The sequence below is a fragment of the Homarus americanus genome, unplaced genomic scaffold (genome assembly GCF_018991925.1).
Source record: "Homarus americanus isolate GMGI-L3 unplaced genomic scaffold, GMGI_Hamer_2.0 scaffold51354, whole genome shotgun sequence".
NCBI classification, from domain to species: Eukaryota; Metazoa; Arthropoda; class Malacostraca; order Decapoda; family Nephropidae; genus Homarus; species Homarus americanus.
Window position 1 is genome coordinate 595,778 of NW_024750910.1, and position 20,281 is coordinate 616,058.

At 43.6% G+C, this 20,281-nt stretch overlaps 1 protein-coding gene across 1 annotated transcript in view; it reads right to left on the minus strand.

Moving 5' to 3' along the window:
- Positions 1 to 20,281, minus strand: part of LOC121854498 (nephrin-like) — a 146,078-nt gene that overhangs the window by 81,246 nt on the left and 44,551 nt on the right. The window lies entirely within an intron of this gene.

Genomic DNA, 20,281 nt, shown 5'->3' on the forward strand with positions numbered 1-20,281 from the left:
AAAACACTCAACTCTATCTCTCAGGTTTACGGAAACTAGACAACTTCCCTCCATAGTTTAATAGGTAAGATAATCATCCCTTATCTTCACAGGTGCCTGTTGTGGAGTAGAGAGCTAGTGTAAGTGAGAATATGGGAGATTTAGAGGTGGGCTGGAGGTAGGAGGGTTGAGGTAAAATAAGGAAAAGGGATGGACTGAGTGGGGAGAGGAAATGGGGAGAGAGAGGGATGAATGGGAGAGTGGGGAGAGTGGGGAAAAGTATGGGGAGTGAGAAAATAAGAGAAAAAAGAAGAGAGAGGAGAGAAGGTAATAGGGAAGGGAGAAGGGAGGGAGGAAGAGATGAAAGTTTTAGAGAGATAAACAAATGGAAAAGAGGGAAAAGAGGATAAGAGAAAGAGAGAGAGAGAGAGAGAGAGAGATGCAACGGGAGGGGCGGATGGACTGACTGGTGGAGGGAGAGAGAAAGGAAGGGAGGGAGGGAGGGAGGGAGGTAGCTGGCCTCCATCCATCACCACAGCAAGAGTGAGGCCCCTGACCTACTGACAGGACCCTCTTGTAATACACGCTGGGACGACATGGCTCTGAGGCCTCAACTGTAGGAGGCATCAAGGAGGAGAGAGAGAGAGAGAGAGAGAGAGAGAGAGAGAGAGATCACACCACTGCAACAATAACACGAACAGTAAACAAGACACAAACAAAGCGAGATAAATGGTGAGTTAACGTAAACAAGAATTAAGAATAAATAAATAAATACTTCATCTTTAAAAACATTATGAATTACGGTGTGTGTGTGTGTGTGTGTATGTGTGTGTGTGTGTGTGTGTGTGTGTGTTTACCCTCTGAATTGATTGGTTAGTGGACCACTGATGGATGAAACAAACGGGAGTTGAAGAGGAATTGTTTGTAAAAGAAAAAAATATATACAAACACACAAACAAACAGAAATTTCACTCAAACAGCGGACATGATATTACAAACTGTATATATTTTTCTTTTACTCTGGTCACATGTGTGCGAGAGGGCAGGGGAGGGAGGAGGGGGAGGAGGGCAGGGAGGGAGGGAGGAGTGTATGTAAAAGAAAAGGGTGTTGTCTCTATTGTACTATAGAGAAGTAATAAAGGAGGTGAGGTGAGGGAAGAAAGAATTAAGGAGTGAGGGAAAGGGGTGAGGGGGAAGAAAGGTGGGGATGAGGGAGGTGAAAGGGTGAGGTGGGGGAAGAAGAGGGGTGAGAGGGAAGGTGGGGGTGAGGTGCAGGGAAGGTGGAGGGGGTGAGGTGGGGGGGAAGGTGGAGGGGTGAGGTGGGGGAGGTGGAGGGTGGGGTGAAGGAGTGGGGGTGGGTGGGGGGGAGGTGGGGTGGGGCAGGGGAGGAGTGGAGGGTGGGGTGCAGGGGAGGTGGGGAGGGTGGGGTGGGGGGAAGGTGGAGGGTGGGGTGGGGGGGAGTGGAGGGTGGGGTGCAGGGGGTGGGGAGGGTGGGGTGCAGGGAGGTGGGGTGGGGTGGGAGAGAGGAAAGAGAGTGATGGGTGAGATGAGGGAAAGGAAAGAGGGACTAGATGGTGAAGTGGTGATGGATCGAACCATGGGAGGAGTTTGTAACATGACCGAGTGTTAAAACAGAGAGTTTACCTGACATCGATTCGGTCTCTTAAAAACAAAACTTAGGAAAATATTGACAGAAAGACTTCAATAAGGATCTGTCTTCGTCTTGTCCCTCTGCCTTACGCTCACTCGTATGTTCATATCTCTATTTATTTTTACTGTCTCTTTTTCTCTTCTAAATTTGTTTCATCTACAAGTCTCTCTCTCTCTCTCTCTTATCCCCAGTATATTATTTATCCAGTTTTCTTTCTTTCTTTATCTTTCTTCACCAACTTATTTTTCTGTGTCTCCATTATCTCTCTGTCTCTCCCGCCCTCAAAACATCTTCCCAATTTTCCGTCTCGTCCCCAGCTCATCTTATTCATCATCTTTCTAACATTTCTCTCTCTTTCTCATCCCCAGCTCATCTTGAAGACAGGAGCTGTCCTCTCGTCAGAATAGGTGAAAAGGGGGGAGGGGAGGGGAACTGCGGTATCTTTGGGGGGACTTGGAGGAAGGAGGAGGAGGGTGTAATTCCCTAATTATGTACGCTAGATTAAATCCTATAATTGGCGCCCAGATCGCCGAGAGTAATGTGGCCGTCATTGGTATCATCTGGCCACGCAGGGAATCCAGACCTCATCCGTCCACACTCCAAAGCGCGTCTGTGGTGAGGAGGGAGGGGGGGAGGAGAAAGGAAATGGAGGAAATAAGGAGGAAGAGGGAGGAAAGTAGGAAGGAGGGAGGAAATGGGGAGGAGGAGGAAGTGAAGGGAAAGGAAGGGACAGAAGGATGCCAAGTGAAGGGAGGGTAAAAAAAGGAGGAAAGAAATGAAAAGAAAGGAGAGACGGACAAAGATGGAGGAATACGAATATGTGGCCCCCCACCTTTCGACCTCATCCCTCTCTACTTAGACACTTGGACCCTCTGAATATTTCCCTCAACCCCTCCTCCCTCACCCCCCTTCTCCATCTTCCTTCCTCTCCTTCCTCTCCCTTACCTTCTCCATCTTCCTTCTCCCTTATCTCCCATGCCCCCCCTCCTCCCTCTCCCTCTCCCTTCCTCCCTCCCACCTTACACATTTCTGTTTTCCAACATTTTCGTCATCGTGAGTTTTTTATCTCCTTGACTTTAAGCTCAGCCAGGTGTGGGAGGTAAGATTACAATATAACAATATATCATTTCAGAGGATTATAAAACCTGCTATATTATCTACAAGTGATCTTATATAGCAGATATATTAAGTTAGATAAAAATACTGTAATGCTATAGAACTAAATGAGAAGCAAAATTAACTAAATATTAAGTAGGATGTAAGATTTTAATGAGACACCAATATATATATCATATGGTCCAGCCAGAAGACATCACATGTATATTAAAGTTGGATTCATCCACTCTTGAATCCAGGTGAAATCAGATAACATATTAGATATATTTTAATATATATTGGGTTCGTCACAGAGTTTGAATAGTTACAATGAAAGAACGCCTAATTAAAAATATACGGTTCATTCTCCACTGAGTTGGTATTAGGAGAGAGACCACACGATAAATAAATAAATAAATAAATTGTTGAACATTTTCATACTAAGGCGACGTGCATTCATACCAAAACATTACCTGTATGCAAATATTGACACGAGTGATATCAAAATAAGCTGAATGCAATAATATTTTTAGGGTACGTTGGTCGGGTAGATAGAACGCTCGCTTCCTCTCCTAAGGTGCGTTGGTTTAATATCCAGAGACACTAACTTATGAGGGACCAATAATTTAGTTGCTTAATTAACTCAAATAAATGGTTACAGGCTACAGGTTATGGGCTACAGGTTACAGTTAACAAGCTACAGGTTAAAGATTACAGGTTACAGTGAGACATTTGATCTGGAGTTTCTATTTTCAACAAATTCACAAAAAGGAAATTACATAATTATCTGTTAACAAAGCATGACTTAAGTAATTAAAACTTACACCAACTAGGCGACCAAACAGGTGATGTGGGGCGTAATAATTGTCTTTGTTTAACACCCGAGTAGGAGGCTGTTGGTAAGAGAGAGTAATTAAAAAGGGAAGAGAGTTAAACAGTGTAAGATAGATAGATAGATAGATAGATAGATAGATAGATAGATAAAAAGACAGAGAAAAGACTGACAGAAACAGAGAGACAGACAGAGATAAAGACAAATAAAATAAGAGAGAGGGAGAGAGAAAGTCACACAGAATAAGAGAGCAAGAGAAAGATAAGAGATAAAATTAAGTTAGATAAATCCTTTTGTCAACATAAACAATATCTTGCTAATACTCTTAACTAATTAGAGTCAAGTCTGAGATTAATTTTAATGATATTGAATTATTTTATCTTTCCCTTACGAGGTTTATTGGATCGTATGAGTGTTAGAGAATCAGGAGGAAAGAATCAAGAGGAAAGAATCAGGTGGAAAGAATCAGGTGGAAAGAATCAGGTGGAAAGAATTAGGAGGAAATAATCAAGAGGAAAGAATCAGGTGGAAAGAATCAGGTGGAAAGAATGAGAAGGGAAGAATCAGGAGGGAAGAATCGTAGGGGAAGAATCGCAATGAAAGAATCAGGTGGAAAGAATCAGGAGGAAATAATCAGGAGGAAAGAATCAGGAGAAAAGAACCAGGAGCAAAGAATGAGAAGGGAAGAATCAGGAGGGAAGAATCGTAGGGGAAGAATCGCAATGAAAGAATCAGGTGGAAAGAATCAGGTGGAAAGAATGAGAAGGGAAGAATCAGGAGGGAAGAATCGTAGGGGAAGAATCGCAATGAAAGAATCAGGTGGAAAGAATCAGGAGGAAAGAATCAAGAGGAAAGAATCAGAGGGAAGAATCAGGAGGAAAGAACCAGGAGGAAAGAATCAAGAGGGAAGAATCATAAGGAAATAGTTATGTTAGGGAAGTATCGTAAGGTTTTTGTACAGCGGAAAGTGCGAGAATATTACACATACATCCCTATGATATAAAGGTAATGTAAATAGAATACAGTACCTATTTCCTACTATAATTCAGGAATACAGTACCAATTTCCTCATATAATACAGGAATGCAGTACCTATTTCCTCATATAATTCAGGAATACAGTACCAATTTCCTCATATAATACAGGAATACAGTACCTATTTCCTCATATAATACAGGAATGCAGTACCTATTTCCTACTATAATACAGGAATACAGTACCTATTTCCTCATATAATACAGGAATACAGTACCTATTTCCTCATACAATTCAGGAATACAGTACCAATGTCCTCATATAATACAGGAATGCAGTACCTATTTCCTACTATAATTCAAGAATACAGTACCTATTTCCTACTATAATTCAGGAATACAGTACCAATTTCCTCATATAATACAGGAATGCAGTACCTATTTCCTCATATAATACAGGAATACAGTACCTATTTCCTCATACAATTCAGGAATACAGTACCTATTTCCTACTATAATACAGGAATACAGTACCTATTTCCTACTATAATTCAGGAATACAGTACCTATTTCCTCATATAATACAGGAATACAGTACCTATTTCCTCATATAATACAGGAATACAGTACCTATTTCCTCATATAATACAGGAATGCAGTACCTATTTCCTTATATAATACAGGAATACAGTACCTATTTCCCACTATAATTCAGGAATACAGTACCTATTTCCTCATATAATACAGGAATACAGTACCTATTTCCTACTATAATTCAGGAATACAGTACCTATTTCCTACTATAATTCAGGAATACAGTACCTATTTCCTCATACAATTCAGGAATACAGTACCAATTTCCTTATATAATACAGGAATACAGTACCTATTTCCCACTATAATTCAGGAATACAGTACCTATTTCCTCATATAATACAGGAATGCAGTACCTATTTCCTTATATAATACAGGAATACAGTACCTATTTCCCACTATAATTCAGGAATACAGTACCTATTTCCTCATATAATACAGAAATACAGTACCTATTTCCTACTATAATTCAGGAATACAGTACCTATTTCCTACTATAATACAGGGATACAATACCTATTTCCTCATATAATACAGGAATACAGTACCTATTTCCTACTATAATTCAGGAATACAGTACCTATTTCCTACTATAATTCAGGAATACAGTACCTATTTCCTCATACAATTCAGGAATACAGTACCAATTTCCTCATATAATACAGGAATGCAGTACCTATTTCCTACTATAATTCAGGAATACAGTACCTATTTCCTCATACAATTCAGGAATACAGTACCTATTTCCTCATATAATACAGGAATACAGTACCTATTTCCTACTATAATTCAGGAATACAGTACCTATTTCCTACTATAATTCAAGAATACAGTACCTATTTCCTACTATAATTCAGGAATACAGTACCAATTTCCTCATATAATACAGGAATGCAGTACCTATTTCCTTATATAATACAGGAATACAGTACCTATTTCCTCATATAATACAGGAATACAGTACCTATTTCCTTATATAATACAGGAATACAGTACCTATTTCCCACTATAATTCAGGAATACAGTACCTATTTCCTCATATAATACAGGAATACAGTACCTATTTCCCACTATAATTCAGGAATACAGTACCTATTTCCCACTATAATTCAGGAATACAGTACCTATTTCCTCATATAATGCAGGAATGCAGTACCTATTTCCTCCTATAATACAGGAATACAGTACCTATTTCCTCATATAATACAGGAATACAGTACCTATTTCCTCATATAATGCAGGAAAGACATACCAATGTCCTCATATAATACAGGAATGCAGTACCTATTTCCTACTATAATTCAAGAAGACACAGTACCTATTTCCTACTATAATTCAGAATACAGTATCAATATCATTTTAAAATACAAGAATGTCGAACTGTTTCTACGAGTTGCAGCGGCAGGTACAAAATATTGTCCTCTTTTTTTCCCACGATAAACACAAGGATATATTGCACACGTGCCTCAATGTTTACACCGTGACAACATCTGTTTATTTTGGGTATTCCGGGGTTGGGAGGGGGAGGGAAGGAAGGAAGGGAAGGGGAGGGAAGGAAGGGAGGGAGGGGAGGGAGGAAGGGAAGGGAAGGGGGGTGTCGCCCCTGGCTGCGTTCAACCGAGGAGAATAATTTTATGCCAGCGGCTGGATCCTGTTGTGGATATTTTTGCCCCCCGTCTTGTCTTGGTTCTCCTAAGTATGCTTGTGTTTTCCTTCTATTTTTTTCTCTCATTCTTTTCTCAACATTGCGGGAAGAATGGTCTGAATGAGATCGATCGTCGTTAAGAGGAGAGACGCCCAGACCGCGTTCGGTGGCGTCGATGAGATTTTTGTGCCTGAGCTTGTGGGTTTGTTCCCTGTCTTGTTCAGACTGCTCTGAACTTGTCTGTGTTTATGTACAAATGAAGCAGCTTCAGTCAGATCGGTCGTACTGTATCAGAGGGAAAACATACGAGAGCTTCTATATTGATGATGATATCAATTACTGTATTAATATATTTTAACCACTTCATGCTGTAGGATACCTGGAAAATGGATTTGTTAGAATAAAAAGCTGACTCTAAATAAAAAGAGAGAGAGAGAGAGAGAGAGAGAGAGAGAGAGAGAGAGAGAGAGAGAGAGAGAGAAAACAGTACATCAAAGGTGGCCTGGTTACTATTTAATCTCTGTCGTAGCAAGAGGTGAAATAATCCAATTATATATATATATATATATATATATATATATATATATATATATATATATATATATATATATATATATATATATATATATATATATATATATATATATATATATATATAATGTGTGTGTGTGTGAACTTTCATAATGCTATTCAAGTAGACATAAAGCTAAGTATAATCAATACTTCCGCTATATGTCCTGACACAGACACACACTGTATCACCAGCAGGGGCCGGTGGGGAGCAACACTACCGCAGGGCAGGTAGGGAGGCACTACAGGGACACACTGTACCACAGCAGGGGCTGGTAGGGAGGCACCAGGGACACACTGTATCACCAGCAGGGGCCGGTAGGGGAGGCACTACAGGACACATCACACCAGCAGGGGCTGTAGGGAGGCACTACAGGACACACTGTATCACCAGCAGGGGCAGGTAGGGGAGGCACTACAGGACACACTGTATCACCAGCAGGGCCGGTAGGAGGCACTACAGGACACACTGTAACAGCAGGGGCCGGTAGGGGAGGCACTACAGGGACACACTGTATCACCAGCAGGGGCCGGTAGGGAGGCACTACAGGGACACACTGTATCACCAGCAGGGCAGGTAGGAGGCACTACAGGGACACACTGTATCACCAGCAGGGGCCGGTAGGGGAGGCACTACAGGGACACACTGTATCACCAGCAGGGGCAGGTAGGGGAGGCACTACAGGGACACACTGTATCACCAGCAGGGGCAGGTAGGGGAGGCACTACAGGGACACACTGTATCACCAGCAGGGGCAGGTAGGGAGGCACTACAGGGACACACTGTATCACCAGCAGGGGCAGGTAGGGGAGGCACTACAGGGACACTGTATCACCAGCAGGGGCCGGTAGGAGAGGCACACAGGACACACTGTATCAGCAGGCCGGTAGGGGAGGCACTACAGGGACACACTGTATCACCAGCAGGGGCAGGTAGGGAGGCACTACAGGGACACTGTATCAGCAGGGCGGTAGGAGACTACAGGGACACACTGTATCACCAGCAGGGGCCGGTAGGGGAGGCACTACAGGGACACACTGTATCACCAGCAGGGGCAGGTAGGGGAGGCACTACAGGGACACACTGTATCACCAGCAGGGGCAGGTAGGGGAGGCACTACAGGGACACACTGTATCAACAGCAGGCAGGTAGGGGAGGCACTACAGGGACACACTGTATCACCAGCAGGGGCAGGTAGGGGAGGCACTGCAGGACACACTGTATCACCAGCAGGGGCAGGTAGGGGAGGCACTACAGGACACACTGTACACCAGCAGGGGCAGGTAGGAGGCACCACAGGGACACACTGTATCACCAGCAGGGGCAGGTAGGAGGCACTACAGGGACACACTGTATCACCAGCAGGGGCAGGTAGGGGAGGCACTACAGGGACACACTGTATCACCAGCAGGCAGGTAGGGAGGCACTACAGGGACACACTGTATCACCAGCAGGGGCAGGTAGGGGAGGCACTACGGACACACTGTATCACCAGCAGGGGCAGGTAGGGAGGCACCACAGGGACACACTGTATCACCAGCAGGGGCCGGTAGGGAGGCACTACAGCACACACTGTATCACAGCAGGCGGTAGGGAGGCACTACACACTACCAGCAGGGGCAGGTAGGGAGGCACTACAGGACACACTGTATCACCAGCAGGGGCAGGTAGGGGAGGCACTACAGGGACACACTGTATCACCAGCAGGGGCAGGTAGGGAGGCACTACAGGGACACACTGTATCACCAGCAGGGGCCGGTAGGGGAGGCACTACAGGGACACACTGTACCAGCAGGGGCAGGTAGGGGAGGCACTACAGGGACACACTGTATCACCAGCAGGGGCAGGTAGGGGAGGCACTACAGGACACACTGTATCACCAGCAGGGGCAGGTAGGGGAGGCACTACAGGACACACTGTATCACCAGCAGGAAGGTGTAGGGAGGCACTACAGGACACACTGTATCACCAGCAGGGGCCGGTAGGGGAGGCACTACAGGACACACTGCACCAGCAGGGGCAGGTAGGGGAGGCACTACAGGACACACTGTATCACCAGCAGGGCAGGTAGGGGAGGCACTACAGGACACACTGTATCACCAGCAGGGGCCGGTAGGGGAGGCACTACAGGACACACTGTATCACCAGCAGGGCAGGTAGGGGAGGCACTAGGGACACACTGTATCACCAGCAGGGGCCGGTAGGGAGGCACTACAGGACACACTGTATCAACAGCAGGGGCAGGTAGGAGGCACTACAGGGACACACTGTATCACCAGCAGGGGCCGTAGGGGGAGGCACTACAGGGACACTGTATCACCAGCAGGGGCCGGTAGGGAGGCACTACAGGACACACTGTATCACCAGCAGGCAGGTAGGGAGGCACTACAGGACACACTGTATCACCAGCAGGGGGCAGGGGAGGCACTACAGGGACACACTGTATCACCAGCAGGGGCAGGTAGGGGGAGGCACTACAGGACACACTGTATCACCAGCAGGGGCAGGTAGGGGAGGCACTACAGGACACACTGTATCACCAGCAGGGGCCGGTAGGGGAGGCACTACAGGGACACACTGTATCACCAGCAGGGGCCGGTGAGGCACTACAGGGACACACTGTATCAACCAGCAGGGCCGGTAGGGGAGGCACTACAGGACACACTGTATACACCAGCAGGGGCAGGTAGGGGAGGCACTACAGGGACACACTGTACCAGCAGGGGCAGGTAGGGAGGCACTACAGGACACACGTATCACAGCAGGGGCCGGTAGGAGGCACTACAGGGACACACTATCACCAGCAGGGGCCGGTAGGGAGGCACTACAGGGACACACTGTACCAGCAGGGGCCGGTAGGGGAGGCACTACAGGACACACTGTATCACCAGCTGGGGCAGGTAGGGGAGGCACCACAGGGACACACTGTATCACCAGCAGGGGCAGGTAGGGAGGCACTACAGGGACACACTGTATCACCAGCAGGGCCGGTAGGGGAGGCACTACAGGGACACACTGTATCACCAGCAGGGCAGGTAGGGAGGCACTACAGGGACACACTGTATCACCAGCAGGGACAGGTAGGGGAGGCACTACAGGACACACTGTATCAGCAGGGCAGGTAGGGGAGGCACTACAGGGACACACTGTATCACCAGCAGGGGCCGGTAGGGGAGGCACTACAGGGACACACTGTATCACCAGCAGGGGCAGGTAGGGGAGGCACTACAGGACACACTGTATCACCAGCAGGCAGGTAGGAGGCACTACAGGACACACTGTATCACCAGCAGGGGCAGGTAGGGAGGCACTACAGGACACACTGTATACCAGCAGGGCAGGTAGGGGAGGCACCACAGGACACACTGTGATCACCAGCAGGGGCAGGTAGGGAGGCAACTACAGACACACTGTATCACCAGCAGGGGCCGGTAGGGAGGCACTACAGGACACACTGTATCACTAGCAGGGGCAGGTAGGGGAGGCACTACAGGGACACACTGTATCACCAGCAGGCAGGTAGGGAGGCACTACAGGGACACACTGTATCACCAGCAGGGGCCGGTAGGAGAGGCACTACAGGACACACTGTATCACCAGCAGGGGCAGGTAGGGGAGGCACTACAGGGACACACTGTATCACCAGCAGGGGCAGGTAGGGGAGGCACTACAGGGACACTGTATCACCAGCAGGCAGGTAGGGGAGGCACTACAGGGACACACTGTATCACCAGCAGGGGCAGGTAGGGAGGCACTACAGGGACACACTGTATCACCAGCAGGGGCAGGTAGGGGAGGCACCATGGGACACACTATGTCAGCAGGGGCCGGTAGGGGAGGCACTACAGGGACACACTGTATCACCAGCAGGGCCGGTAGGGAGGCACTACAGGGACACACTGTATCACACAGCAGGGGCAGGTAGGGGAGGCACTACAGGACACACTGTATCACCAGCAGGCAGGTAGGGAGGCACTACAGGACACACTGTATCACAGCAGGGGCAGGTAGGGAGGGCACTACAGGGACACACTGTATCACCAGCAGGGGCAGGTAGGGAGGCACTACAGGGACACACTGTACCAGCAGGGGCAGGTAGGGGAGGCACTACAGGGACACACTGTATCACCAGCAGGGGCAGGTAGGGGAGGCACTACAGGGACACACTGTATCACCAGCAGGGGCAGGTAGGGGAGGCACTACAGGGACACACTGTATCACCAGCAGGGGCAGGTAGGGGAGGCACTACAGGGACACACTATACCACTAGCCCAGGCTTTACCTGCCGTTCATTTCTAAATGTTTTTTGACAACACATAGAGATAGTGTTAAAAAAGGACGTTTTTTTCTACCTCTCTCAGTGTCCCCTGACCTCTGTTCGCGCTGTGTGTCAGTTCAATAAAATGAACCGACCTAAATAGAATGAGGAAAAAAAATATTCCCTCTGACTTTCTGATATTTGTATCGTTCTTGACGCGTCATTTAAAAATAATAATTTATATATTTTAGATAAATATATTGTTGATTCTGATACTCTACAGTACACTCTTTATATCCTGTTGGTCTGTTTCAAAAATGTTTACTGTGAGCAGCCAAACATGTCTCTCATTCTCTACACGTGGCACAGATATATAGAAAATAAAAATAAGAGATTATTAGTTTGAAAAAGGGAATAATCGCTTTGGTTTTGGGTTGTTTGGAATTTCAACATAGGATTGAGAGATAAAAGTAAAAAACTAGTGTGTGTGTGTGTGTGTGTGTGTGTGTGTGTGTGTGTGTGTGTGTGTGTGTGTGTGTGTGTGTGTGTGTGTGTGTGTGTCTGTAGGTGTGTGTGTGTGTGTGTGTGTAGAAATTAAATAAAAATACTACTACTACTACTATCAATAAAAATAAGCGTAATAATAATAATAATAATAATAATAATAATAATAATAATAATAATAATAAAAATAATAATAATAATATAATCACTACCTCCCTCCTACCTTCTATACATCCATTTTTCTCCCCTATATCAATAAAATACAAATTGTAAAGATTAAAATCCCTCCTGATTGAATCCAACTTATTGCTATGATTTTATTTCATTAACCAACATGTATAATAAAAATGTATTTATCGAGTCTATGTCTCCATGATGATGTGTCCTACTTTTTATACAATAAGTCATTCCATTTATATATTTTTTTAATATGACTCTGATTGGTTAGAGAAAAATACATTTGAACTATATTGTTATAATTGATGATGTTGATTGATATATACTGTATATTTATAGTATTTTTCAAGGTGATTTTTTTATATTATTTTTCCTTGGTATTCCTGATTTAATGGGAGTTCATGTCTGTCGTAATAAACATGGGGGGTATTTTTTTTTCTTTCAGTTTTCTTATAATTATTGTTAGTCTTGTTTTTACTTTATTTTTTATGCTATTAATAGATTCTTCATGTTTTAATTTTCTGCTCTCTCTCTCTCTCTCTCTCTCTCTCTCTCTCTCTCTCTCTCTCTCTATTCCTTCTTCCTTCTTAATTCTCCTCGTTTATCATCCTACACACCCATCCTGCCAGACATGTGACTGGATGTGGTGAGTCATGAGTGAATGGCAGAGAGGTGTGGCAAAGAGGTGTGACAGAGAGGTTTGACAGAAGTGTGGCAGATATGTGACAAAGAGATGTGACAAAGAGAAGTACCTCCGAGATATGACAGAGATGTAAACAGAGATGTGACAGAGAGATGTGGCTTTCCCAAGGTCTCCAACCAGACACACACACACATACACACACACACACACACACATGGAAGACATTACAGGCAGTGGATGGGTTACCCACTGAGGTTTCGGATGCCCTTACCCGGGCACTGGTTTAAGGAGGGGGGCGGGGTGGGTGAGGGGGGGGGTGAGGGGGTGAGGAGGGAGGGCGAGGGAGGTGAGGGGGAAGCGCCACTGGTGTGTTTTTTTTCACACTTGTTAACCTCAAAACTTCTTCCCTGGTTTATGATCCAATGTTTATGAGTTTATTAGTATGGCGCCGATATGAAGGTATGTATACATGTACAATTATACATACCTGTATATAGGAATACATAACATACAAAACTTATATAGAAAATACATGTATACATAATAATAAAATAAATAATAATAATAATAATAATAATAATAATATCAATTTAACCAAACTCCTGAAAAAAGTAAACACATAAGAAACTTCATAAATCGAATATAGTAACAAAAACTGTCCAAAACTAATAAAGAGAAAAAAGAGAGATAACTGATATTAATTACAGAGGATGTCTCAAAATGGTTCTCTCATCTCAACTCTGAGTTATGGAGACACACGATCGAATCTCATTTATTTTTCTCGTTTTTTTGCATATTTTTTTTTTGCCCGGGTTATCTGATATTCTCTCTCTCTCTCTCTCTCTCTCTCTCTCTCTCTCTCTCTCTGTCTGTCTATAGGTCAAAACAAAACAAGATCGTGTGTTAATTCTTATCCCTCATATCGAAACGACGACAAAAAGTTTCTAAGGAATTTGTGGAAAAAGATCAGCGTGGGTCGTTCGTTTCCCCGGCTGGACTAATTTAAGGGTCCGACCATTGTAAAATCCCGCGAGGAACGACTTGCCAAGCGACGGTCATGGGGTCGTAACTTAAGGGATTCAAATACGACCCAGCACCATGTCGAGGGGAATTGATAATCACTTCTCCTTAAGTGAGAGGCTGTGTCATATTGGCTCTTAGGAGAAGTCTTTCTTTCTTTTCTTTCTTTTTTCTTTCTTTCTTTTCTTTCACACTCTGTCTTACATACTTTCACACACACTAGCTCTGTCTTTCACTCTCTTTCTGTATTTCATTTATCTCTCTCTCTCTCTCTCTCTCTCTCTCTCTCTCTCTCTCTCTCATCTGTATCTTGTGTTTTGTTTAGCACTTGTTCTTTCTTTCTCTCGTGTTTTCTTAATCTATTGTGCTTTTTCTTTTCTCATTCGCTTTCTCTTTCGTATTTCTTGCGTTCTTCTCAATTATCCTGTTTACTCCTACTTTCTTTCTCTTGTTTTCTCATTTCTCTCTGGCTTTCTTTGTCGCTTTATCTTCCTTATTGTCTATCCCCCCCTTCTTCTTCTTATTCTTCCATCATTCATTCTTTTCCTTCACCCTTCTCGTTTCTTTTCTGTTCCCTCTCCCCTTCCCACTCTCTTTTCTCTCTTCATTTGTCCCTCTCCTCTCTTCCTTTCCCACTTTCTTATCTCTCTTCATTTCTCCCTCTCCTCTCTCCCTCCCCTCTCTTTCCTTCCCCCTCTCCTCTCTTCCCCTCCTACTCTTTTGGGAGAAGAAAAAAAAAGAGCCGAGAAGAGAACAGGAAATAGAACATTAATAATAATCAGAACAATGGCGGGTGTGGCAGCAGAAGTAGATGAAGGGGAAGAGAATAAGAGGAGGTGGGATAGGGGAGAGAAGAGAGGATACACGGGAGATGAAGAATGAGAAGATGAGAAGAGAAGATTAAAAGGATTTCAAGAAGAACAAATATAATAGTAATAAGAACAAAAGCAACAACGAAAAAAATAACAACAAAAATATAACCAATAATAATAATAATAATAATAATAATAATAAGAAGAAGAAGAAGACATAAATTATAAGAAATAGAAGAGGGGAAACCAAAGATAGAACATGTATAGAACATAGAGATAATAAATCATGACGAGCAAGGGGAAAGAAGAAGAGGGGAGAGAACGAAATAATAAAAATAATAATAATAATAATAAATAATAACTATAATAATAATTATAATAATAATAATAATAATAAATAATAACAATAATAATAAAAATAATAATAATAACAATAATAATAATAATAATAATAATAATAATAATAATAATATTAATAATAATAATAAATAATAAGAATCATATTAATAATAAATAAAAACAAATAAAATAAAAAGAACAACAACAACAAACACAACAAAGACAAAAAACAAAAACATGAAATTTGAAACAAATAATAAACAGTGAAATAAAAAAAACCCACATGAATAAATATCACAGATGTTCTCAATGTGTTAAAACAACAACAACATAATTATCACTTGTATTGGGCCATCAAGGAATGACGTCATTAGGAGAAAAGGACAAAAAGAATCACAATTTTTTTCCTTTCTTTTTTTTCTTTTCTTTTTTTCCTTTTTTCCCCTCTTTTATTTTTGGGTCAGAATTCCTCCTGCCAAACTTTCCTCGTTAGAAATCAATGAAATATTAAATTAGATGCGTTGGCCTATTGACAGCAGGAGGAGAGAGAGAGAGAGAGAATATCTTCTGGATATTTGTGTCCTCTCCTCTTCCTCCCATCATCACTTCCTGCCCCCCTCCTTCTACGCTCCCTTCCCCTTCCCTCCCCCTTCTCTCTCTTCCTTCACCCTTTCTTCTCAGGTTCTCTCTCTCTCTCTCTCTCTCTCTCTCTCTCCTACCCTCCCTCTCTTCTACACCTTTCCCTCTTTTCTTATGACACTCCATCCCCTTCATTCCCACCTGCTTCTTCCCACTAAATATTAAATCATATATTCTGTCTTCTTTCTCTCTTCTTCTCCCCTCTCTACTTCCCCTCCCTTTTAATCAGTTCCCTTACTCCCTTCCTTCCCCTTTTACCATCCTTCCCATTGTCTCTCTACCCTACCTCCACCTCCTCCTCTTCCTTTCTTCTTACCCTCCACCATCTCCATCTCTTGCCCCCCCCTTCCTTCTTCCCCATTCTCCTCTTCACCCTCTTCCACCCCCTTCCTCCTTACCCTCTTTCACGCTCTGCCCCTCATCCCCTTCCTCCTCCTCCACTTCTCACCCTCTTCCACGGTCTCCTCTTCATCCCGTTCTTCCTCCTCCTCCATTTCTCACCCTCTTCCTCCTCTCCCTTCCCTCTCCCCAACCACTCCGGTATTACACGTGTGTTAAGAGGAACAGGCAACACTATGTAACTGTGAAGGGGCGTTGAAGGGCAGTAAGGAGCACTGAAGGGGCGGTGATGGGGGGCGGTGATGGGAGTTTGGAGTGGTGGTGATGGGGATTGGAAAAGAAGAAAGAGAGGTAAAGGGAACGTGGGAGAGAGGAGAGTTGCGTGGGAGAGAGAGATGGTTATGGGAGAGAAGGGAAAAGAGTGGGAGGGGAGAAAAGATTGTGAGAGAGAGAAGATTGTGAGAGAGAGAAGTGTGTGAGAGGGGAGAGAAGATTGTGGGATAGAGAAGAAGAGTGGGAGAGGGAGAAGATTGGGAGAGAGAAGAATGTGGGAAAGAGGAGAGAAGAATGGGAGAGGGAGAAGATTTGTGGGAGAGGAGAGCAGGGAGTGTCGTGGAAAGGGTTTAGATGAGACGAATGGTGTAAATAAAGGTGGTAAGGAGAGCTACGTCAGGGAGAGGGGAAGGGTGTGGTGAGGGATGTGAGAGAAGAGGGGAGAGAGAGGGTGAGGGGAGAGTGTCACATCTGAGAGTTGGATTAGCTAGGTAATCCTCGCTAGGAGATGCCACTCTCCCTTCTGCCGAGAGAGAGAGAGAGAGAGAGAGAGAGAGAGAGAGAGAGGGAGAGGAGAAAGAGAGAAAGAGAGGAGAGAGAGAGAGAGGAGAGAGAGAGAGAGAGAGAGAGAGAGAGAGAGAGGGGGGAGAGGGGTAATGAGGAAAAAGGTGATGGTTGGGGGAAAATGAATGAGAAAAACAAGTAAGGATGGAAGGAGAGGAAAGGAAAACTAATTTAGTGAGGAAAGGTAAACGGAAAGGATTGTGAAAAGGAAGAAGAAGAGATGAAAAGAGGAGAAAAAAGATAAAGACGGAAAAGAAGAAAAATAAAGAAACAATAAAAATAAATAAAATTAAAATGAAGATAATAATAATAATGATGATGATGATTATGATGGAGGAGGAGGAGGAGGAGGTGGAGGAGGTGGAGACAATACCCTGTAAACAAATGCGCCTCGACATAAACCTGTCAGAAAAATTGGTAAATAAAAGGTGTTTTTCTTCTCGGCCAAACGAACGAATTTTCCCCCCATTCGGTTTTGTGTGTGGGGTGGCAGAGACCTGTCATAGGCAGGACACCCAGGGACACGGGGGAGAGGGGGGGAGGGAGGACGGGGCAGAGGAGGGGGAAGAAGAAAGAGGGCTGAGGAAGTGGGGAAGGTGAAAAGTAGAGAGGTGGGGAGTGAGGGGAAGGGGAACATAGAGGAGAGAGGGAAGGAGAAATAAAGGGTGAGGTGAGAGGGGAAATGTAAGATGGGGAGAGGAGGGGGGAAAGAAGCCAGAAAGAAGGAGTAGAGAGAGAGAGAGAGAGGGAAGGAGAAGAATGAAGAAAGAGAGAGAGGAGAGAGGAGATATTTTCACAAAATGCTCCACACAGCACGATATTTGCCCATGGAGTAGAAAGGAAGGGGGGCAGGGGGAGGAAGAAAGGAGAGGGGAGGAAGAGGAGGAGGAAGAGGGAAAAGGAAGGGAGAAGACAGGGAAAACGAGGAGAGGGGAGAGGAACTTATCAGCAACTCTCTCTCTCTCTCGTGACGTCTTTCAGATGAAGGGGTAAAGGAAGGGATGGAAAAATGGGTGGGGGAGGGGAGGAGGGAAGGGTTCAGTGAGCCCTCTCTCTCACACACGCCCATCTCTCCTAACTACAGTATGATTCACTCCAATGCAAGGAGTGATCGAGGTGCTGGGGGTTTTTATTCAACATATGGAGGGGAAATGATCGTGTGTGTGTGTGTGTGTGTGTGTGTGTGTGTGTGTGTGTGTGTGTGTGTGTGTGTGTGTGTATTTCTGTGTGAGTATTCATGTGTGTGTGTGTGTGTGTGAATTATAAATCCTGGTAAAAATAGCCCACCAATTAGACTATGCTCGATAAAGGGCGCCATCATCTGTAATTACGCTCGTTCAATGGCACCCCTGTAAACATACACTCGTCCTCCTGCTGGAAGGGAAATTCAACACCCAGGTCAGAGTGTCGTAAGGCACTGTGGGGTCAGGTCACGCCGGGGCACTGGTGGTAGCCTCACGGGTCGGTGCCAAAGGGATCCAATTTACTTCTTAATTATCTTTGGTCTGAAGGAAAATGAAGATTTTTCGTATTTTTGGTGTTATTTTTATGGGCCGGGAGGGAGAGTGTAAGAAGATACGGGTCGGTGCGGTATGGGAACGTCCTATCTTCTGGCACAGTTTGTAGTGAAAATTGTCTGGTAAATTGTAAAGTTTGAGAATGACTGTTATGAGGTGGTTAGTGTTTGAAGGTGGAATATTTGTGTGAGAGAGAGAGAGAGAGAGAGAGAGAGAGAGAGAGAGAGAGAGAGAGAACTATTAAAGCAATTTCACGACACCCTCAGTTAAATTAAGAGGTAGTCAGCTTTTGTTATACAACTTGTCCTTTGCTCGCCAACTATTCAACATTACCCTCCCTCAGTTCCTTTGTGCACGACAATTCAATTTCGCAGTCAACAACACGGTGACTGGGCTAACTACGGCTACTTTACCATCTAGATATGCTTCACTACTATCGTTCTATACTACGCTATATATTTTTCAATATGACATTCACGTCTAACGGCATCTGATGTCTTCTAGATATGGCCGGTGTATACTACTGTTTATATACAGTATATTCTTGAGTATAACAGTATATTCACGCCTAACTTCAACTGTTATGTCATCTCAATGCTATTTTCTTAACTATAACAGGATATTTCTATTAAAAATCAACTCCTATAATCATCTTCCTACATATATACGGTGGAGCATGATATAAAAAATTCCCCTATATATATCTTCTATCGCTATATAACAGGTACAGACTTGGGTTATATAAATTATAGATACAGTAATTAACTAACATGTGGTGACGGTATTATACAGGTAGACTTAATGATTTAATGATAGTATATTTTAAAGTGATATACAGAGTCAGAGATGTGTATAGCTATATCAATACTTAAGCTATACAAATTAACAATACATATAGAAGTTAGAGTACAGTATAGATAAGGCAATTAAGAGTTAGAGTACAGTATAGATAGAGCAATTAAGAGTTAGAGTACAGTATAGATAGAGCAATAAAGAGTTAGAGTACAGTATAGATAGAGCAATTAAGAGTTAGAGTACAGCATAGATGGTGTAATAAACAGTTAGATTACAGCTTAGATAGAGCAATAAAGAGCTAGAGTACAGTATAGATAGAGCAATTAAGAGTTAGAGCACAGTATAGATAGAGCAATTAAGAGTTAGAGTACAGCATAGATAGAGCAATAAAGAGTTAGAGTACATTATAGATGGTGTAATAAACAGTTAGATTACAGCTTAGATAGAGCAATAAAGAGCTAGAGTACAGTATAGATAGAACAATTAAGAGTTAGAGTACAGTATAGATAGAACAATTAAGAGTTAGTGTGAGTGTGTGCGTGTGTCTGTGTACGTGTGTCTGTGTGTGTGTGTCTGTGTGTGTGTGTGTGTGTGTGTGTGTGTGTGTGTGAATGTTTGTATATGAATGTGTTTGTATATGAATGTTTGTGTGTATGTGAATGTTTGTGTGTATGTGAATGTTTGTGTGTATGTGAAATTACGTTTCCGTGCGTATGTTTCTGTTTAATTATTGTTTTCAGAGTAGTGAACGTAATTAGATAATAAATATTGCAATAATATCAATTTGTTGGATACCCAGTCATTACCGTGATCAAAGGCAGGGGCTATTAATTGGTATTCTCTTTCTCTCTTTTATTCATTTTCTTATTTTCTCCCTCATTCCCTGTTTCTCTTATTATCTTTATTTGTCTATCTATCTGTAGTTTCTCTTATTATCTCTCTTTACTTATCTATCGACCTATCTGGTGTTTTTCCGTCTTTGTCTGTTTATCTTATGTTCTCTCCTTCTCTCTGTCTATCTTCTGTTCTCTCCTTCTCTCTGTCTCTTCTCTCTCTTACA